This window comes from Tachypleus tridentatus, chromosome 2, assembly GCF_004210375.1.
Source record: "Tachypleus tridentatus isolate NWPU-2018 chromosome 2, ASM421037v1, whole genome shotgun sequence".
NCBI lineage: Eukaryota > Metazoa > Arthropoda > Merostomata > Xiphosura > Limulidae > Tachypleus > Tachypleus tridentatus.
This window is the reverse complement of record NC_134826.1, coordinates 24,103,320-24,110,463: the sequence shown is the minus strand read 5'-3', so window position 1 is coordinate 24,110,463 and position 7,144 is coordinate 24,103,320.

Here is a 7,144-nt window from a genome sequence, read left to right as displayed (position 1 = left end):
TTGAAAACCAGTACTGAGAAGATTTTATTATTAATTATCAATTTACAAAAAGTATATTATTCCTGTAATTTGCCAGAATCATTTTATTTCTACCAGTATTTTATGAAATTGTAAATGAAGATAACTATAAGTGAGTTTTCAGTTTTGTCAAAGCTTAAATATTTAAAGGATGTGTCGTGTCCTTCATTTTGGAATGACACGTGAAACGAGTCTAGTAGTTTAAAAATGTATGGAATCTTTAGCACTGGCAACAATAACAAGTGTACAATGTTAATATAAAACAAACACGACAATGTAAAAAATGAAAGATATTGTCTGAATCATATTGGGATCATTATTTGGCTCGTAGAATCCAAATATTGACGAGGAGAATACCAAATGAAAACAAAACTCGTAATATATGTTTACTACAGAAAGCTAAAGAGTTTTTCAACTTATCTGGTTAAAGACTTTTCCTTTTTAATACTGCTGTTCACGTTTTAGTTAAGTTCATTTTAAAGTGTTTACTTAAAATTTAGTGCCATCATTTATGTTTCATTATATAAAAAACGTGTTTCATTTCATTTTGGGGGGAACATATCACATTATCACAGAGAACATAGTGTTTGTAATGCATACGTCCATGTTCTTTCATATAGTTCGAATATGACAGCATATAAGAGATACAACTATGTAATGAGGGAGTGGAGTATGAAGGCCCTAATTTATGTAATGCATGTCCTCATTCTTTCACGTGGTCGGAATATGACAGCTTTAGGCTGTACAGCTTGTTATGAACAAAATAAACGTATAAGGACCCTGTTTCTATAGTGCATGTTTTATTCAGAATACCACATAAAAAGCTGTACAGCCATGTAATAAAGGGAGTGAGTATATAGGGACTTCTTTCAGTAATATGCAGAACAAAGTTGGAACGAGTGTGGTAAAGAATGAATCAACTAGAGCTACAATGCCAAGAAAAGTTAAATACAAAAATGGAGCTTATTACGACATGTTTTATCAAAGAAACAAAAAGAAGAAGAGAAAGAGCTGAGTTGATAACAGTTTTACTTATAATACCTTCTCTAAAAAATATTGTACATGTAAAACATTTTTGAAGATAATTTAACTATATGCCAAAGGCGTCACCAGGTACTTAAAAGATAAGAGGACCATGATCATAGCCTTCCACTTCCACAGTAGAAAGAACAAGTATTTTACATAAGACAAAATACGATGATATAATGTACTAAACCACACTAATAAGGTGAAACAAGTTACACAGTATATCGTACGTAATGTAAAAGCTGTAAATTGTAATAAAATAAGCTATACAGTATGTTAAGTGAATTTAAACAGTCACATAGAAGCTGTAAATTTACAAACACATAACTGGATATCTTACTTATAGTTATCGACAATGGTATCATCCTCAGGTATAGATTTAAATACAATAAAAGGTCATATAATGTATTTTGGTTCTCATTCAAAATAATAGACATTTTAAAATACTGAATTACCTTCACATCTACAGTTACTTACTAGGACAGTTAATACAACTTGTGCCACTTTATTCTTTTAACGTTGCAACCATTGATAGAGTCTAAAAGCTGGTACATATCATCAGTGGTAAGATTTTCACATTATTTTGTTTACAGTATAGATTATTTTAAGTAACGATACATCTTTGGGCTTTATTTCTGTTTTCCAGTATTTAGCAAGTGTGGTTATGTTCTTTACAGAGAGTTACGTGAGAGCAGACTGCAAGTCTGAGTTCCCATTATTAGCTCTGCTTTAATACCAGAGAACCATGGTCAAGTTAAGAAAGCGTCCAGTTTAAACAAGAATAGAATAATTTCATCTATGTATTATTTGATTTGCTGACATCCTTACCTACACACGGTACACCACCTGCAGTTCAACCACGAAATCGACCTTTCTTTTTTGTTTTCTCCTGTGTGGTGCTGTTTCCTATGTAGTGCTGTTTCCTGGGTGCCAGTGTACAAATCCATTGCTTTTTCACTTGTTTCGTTTATCTTTTCATTTGTTGTCATATTCTTTAACGTACTGCATATTACTTTCTTTTTAATTACTGGCTTTTTTTGATCAAGGTTATCTTTGTGGGACAGTTTATGGAAGCGCTAAGAAGAAAATGGAACAGAAACAAGTAGTTAGTACATTGTAGGTAATTTGCGCAGCTTTATTAAAAGACCAGTAGTTGTTGAAGATTTCATTTCTGAAAAGAATCGTACAATTATAGCTCAGAAGTATTTTATCAATATCCTTAGAACGTACCTGGTAAGACCAGTGTGCATTTGAAAACTGTGGCAGTTCTTGTCAACGTTTGACTTGGCATGTTTAACTTGTTTGCTTGTTTGTTTTTGAATTTCGCACAAAACTATTCGAGGGTTATCTGTGCTAGCCGTCCCTGATTTAGTAGTGTAAGAGTACAAGGAAGGCAGCTAGTCGTCACCACCCACCGCCAACTCTTGGGCTACTCTTTTACCAATGAATAGTGGGATTGACTGTACATTATAACGCCCACACGGCTGAAAGGGCAAGCATGTTTGGTGCGACGGGGATTCGAACCCACGGCCCTCAGATTACGAGTTGAACACCTTAATTGACCTCTCCATGCTAGGCCAACTGTCATAGTACACTATGCAGTGTCTTAACTATACAGAAAGAAGCTAGCACATGGTACAGTATATACAATAAGAAATCAACTCAATATCAATCCACAATTAAACTTTAGTTAAAAAAATGTTTAACTCTATATATTAAGTTTTGTTGTCATTCTACAACCCGAAATGCGTAAAGAATTATCAGTAAAGCACAGAATTCACATAAAAGTTTTACGTGATGCTGGTTGGACTCTCCAAGAATTTGCTGCAGATTTGAAATGCTCCCCAAACATTGTAACGTACATCATAAATCGTGAGACCAAGAAAGATAAATTTGAAAAAAAGGAAAGGAAGAGACAGAATACCATAATACAACAGCTCATGAACTCTGCAAAACATAAATCATAACATACAACAATACAAGAAAGAAAATAAGTCTGCACAATAAACTCAACAGAAATTAGATAGGATACATCGACATGGCCCTGAGAAGGAGATAAATAAGAAATAAGGAAGCAACAATGAAAATATAACAGTCAACACATCAAACCAATTGGAAAAATACAAATTACCACAATGCAGAAAGAAGTGATCAGTTAGAGCCTGATCTTTCCAGGTCTACAAAACATAAATAAACTTGTGAAAATTTTCACAACGTATGATATCGATTTCGATTTTCTATTCTGATTTTGATGGGACGGGGATTTAAACCCGTGACCCTCGGATTGCGAGTCGAGCGCCCTAACCACCTGGCCAATTGTTTAAGATACAAGAGCAATCTTAAACCATTTGTATCTGGTATAACCGCGTGGTTGGGGTTACCTGGACTGTGAATCTCATGATTTAGAGCTCGCGTCCTGTTGCCGTTAAACAGTCACTTTTCTCTTTAAGTTTGAGGGCGCACTTTAAAAAGAGAGGTAGTCAAACCTCCCTGCTCTGTCAAAGAAGAATAGCCTCAAGAGCCGCCAGTGAATGCTGTTGTCAGCTACTTATCTGTTCAAAATTAAGGACAGTTATGCGCAGTTAGCCAGTTGTGTGGCTTCGCACAACAATTCCGAAAAGACAAACCGTTATTACTGTATTAGCTTGCTTGTTTTAGTGCAAAGTTTCATGATAGGCACAAAGCTACAAAATGAGCTATCTGTGCTCTGCCCACCACGGGTATTTAAACCCGGTCTCTAACGTGTGAGTCTGCAGAATACCTCTGTGCTGTGGAAGGGCCTTACGCTCTATCCGTCGAGGGAAATCGAGCTCCGAAATTTTTGTCATTGGACTACTATTATAGTAAATCTTGTACGGTAACCAATCAGGATTTAAAGTTCCTCAGGGATAATTGACCATGGAATGTTTCGTAACGTGTCGAAACCTGCGATATCCGAGTGTGTGTGTTTTTTTATAGCAAAGCCACATCAAGTTATCTGCCGAGTCCACAGAGGGGAATCGAACCCCTGCTTTTAGCGTTGTAAATCTGTAGACTTAGCGCTGTATTGATATCCGAAATGGAAAAAGTTGTTTCAAAACTAGATGACACTGCTGTTGTACAGATAAGTTCAGCACAGTGCTGCAACCTACGTGTGTTCGTAAAAGATAAATATTTGAAACTTGTCAACAATAATAAGTGTTGTATTTTTGTTGCTTTTTTTTTATATGATAGAAAGACGAGTAAGCTTCAATAAAGTAACCACATATTTATATAAATATTTATGTATTTTTCGTGTTGAAAATTTTTTCTTATCTTTCGAATCAGGCGTTTCCATTTGTAACTAATTAATAAATGATAATTATACCGTTTTCCTTTTATTAGCAAGGTCACGAGGGAAAGGTTCTATTAATGATAATTTAAATTTGAATATGTTAAAGAAATACCTAATATACAATTTGTAATTTCCTTGGTGGCTCATTGGTGAACTTATGGGCTTGTAACCCGTAGAGTGCGAGGTTCAATTCTTACGATATACTCAGCGCAGATAGAACATTATCACGATTTAAGCTATAACACCAATAGAATATATCAGAATACTTCATGAAATATTCTTTAATTCAATATTACTGGAAATATGCGCATATATATCATGCCTTTTTTTTTCTTGCTAGTAGTTTTTGTAGAAAGCTTATCACATTGTTAAGAAAATACAAATTCATGCAGAAAAGCTTTATCCCAACAAAACGTTGATCTTTATTTATCAGTGTTTGGTTACAACTGAAAAATGTTCATAAAAATGCAACTGTAATATTTCTACAGACACATATATTTTTCTTATATTGTTTCTTTTCGCCGCCACAGTGGTATGTCTGCGGACTTACAGCAATAGAAACCGGGTTTTGATATCCTTGATGTACAGAGCACAGATAGCTTATTGTGTAGTTATATGCTTAAATTATAAAGTTTGTTTTTTAGTTGTTTTTTGAATTTCGCGCAAAGCTACTCGAGGGCTATCTGATGAACCCACCTAGGGGAATCGAACCCTGATTTTAGAGTTGTAAATCCGGAGACTTACCGTTGTACTAGCGGGTGGCTTTTGAGCAGTTTATATATATATTAAAGGAACAAGTACGTTTTCTTATATAAATTTATCTTTATGTTCTAAATGTGATAATATTTTTTACTTTTCAGGTAACTTGCCTCATTTCAGTTCCATCTGTATCCATTTTTTGATGTGTGATGAAGGGTAAACCATGGAGAAATAAAATTTTTAAAAATGACCAATATTACCAAAACTGATATCCCATATAAAACAATACTTTAAACAGTTCACATGCGTTTATTCAAGAAATGTTTGAAAAATTTAATATATAGAGTGACCTCCACGGGCTGTGACACACTCCTGACACCGATTTGGCACACTTGGAATCAGTCTATCGATGTTATCTTGGTGTATGGTAGCCAATTCGTCTACCAGGGCTTGTCGGGGTTCCTGTACATTCTGAGGAGGGTGCTACCGTTCACCAACACACCTTGACAACATATCCCAACAATGTTCATTCGAATTTAAATCTGGAGATCTGGCGAGCCACTCAAAAGTCTCTATTCCTTCTCGTCGAGGAAGTCCATACACAGTCTGGCGACGTGGGCTCGCGCGTTAACCTGCATGAGAATGAACCAATCGCCGACAGCACCGGCAAAAAGACTTCACAATGGGTTCCAGAATTTGGTCTCTATATCGTTGTGCGTTCAGAGCACCCCTGTCGAGATTGAGTAAGTCCGTGCGGCCACCCAAGCATATGCCTTCCCAGACCATCACAGAACCTCCTCCATAAGCATCGACTTTCACAATGCTACAGACAGAAAATCGCTCTTCTCGGTGTCTCCACACTCTCACACGTCCATCATCACGAGTCATAGTGAACCTGCTCTCGTCTGTCCACAGCACGGTGCTCCATTGACGAAGTTCTCAGTCCAAGTGCTGAGGAGCTAAGTCCAATCTGGCTGCAAGGTGCCGCGCTGTCAGAATAACGCTTTTTTGCGGGCCATCTGGCCCTAAGACGTCCTTCGTGCAGACGATTGCGAACTGTTTGGGTCGACACATGAATTCTAGTGGAATGCTGAAGGTAATTTCACAGTGACCAAGCCGTAGCTAACCTGACCCACAGAGCGGCCCTCTCTGGCTGTATGTGCAGCGATGACGGTCTTGACCTGGTAGCGTCGCCAAAGTCGACTGATCACGCTTGGTGACATCCTTGTTTGGGTCTGGCCATCCTCCAGCATCTGAGCCGCCCTGGCCACCTCGGTCTCTGTCAGGTGGCATCTGACTGCTTGGGTACACTGACAAAACGTGCCGCAAAAGATTCATGTTGATGTTTGTTTCGAGGATTAATGAGGAATGCATAGTTTCACGTAACAGCAATATATAGGGTACCTTGAGTTGTATTCTCCTTGAGTGAGATGAGTTACGTTTGAGTTGCTTCAAAGTTCACTCGCAAACTAAAAAATACACTTGTAGACGAACGGATATATTTTTCATACTTAAATTTAATTATGACAAAAATATACAGAAATATGCACTTGTTCCTTTAATTCGTTTGAGCAATATATTATATATACAGTCATCTACAAGCTTAGAAAATGTCCGGCTTGATGTTTGACGTTGGAAGACGCAAGACTGCTTCCAGATGATCATCAGTCAGCTGATTGCGAGTGTTGTTTTTGTTCAGTGTCATATGCGAGAAAGCCTGTTCACAGCAGTAAGTGCTGCCAAACACGCTGGTGTGGACAAGTGCGTTTGTTCTCTTTCAGATTAGCAAATGTATCGGCCAACGTTTTGTAGGTCAAGCAAACTGTTTTCTCGGTAAATAGCACGCAGTTCATCAGATGCCTGGAGATCAGTAAGTTCGAGCTGATATTCTGTTGACAAGTCATCCACTGACACACTGAACGGATGAGCAAAAAGTTTCATCAACAATCAACATTGGTCAAAGTCATGTAACCGTGAGTTGAAGGATTGAATCATAGCTTCCCAACATAAACTTGTGTATCAATGTCCTGATTCTTCTGTAAATGTGACTGAAAAGTGCACGAAGTTGCCTGATGTTGCTTGCTGCCA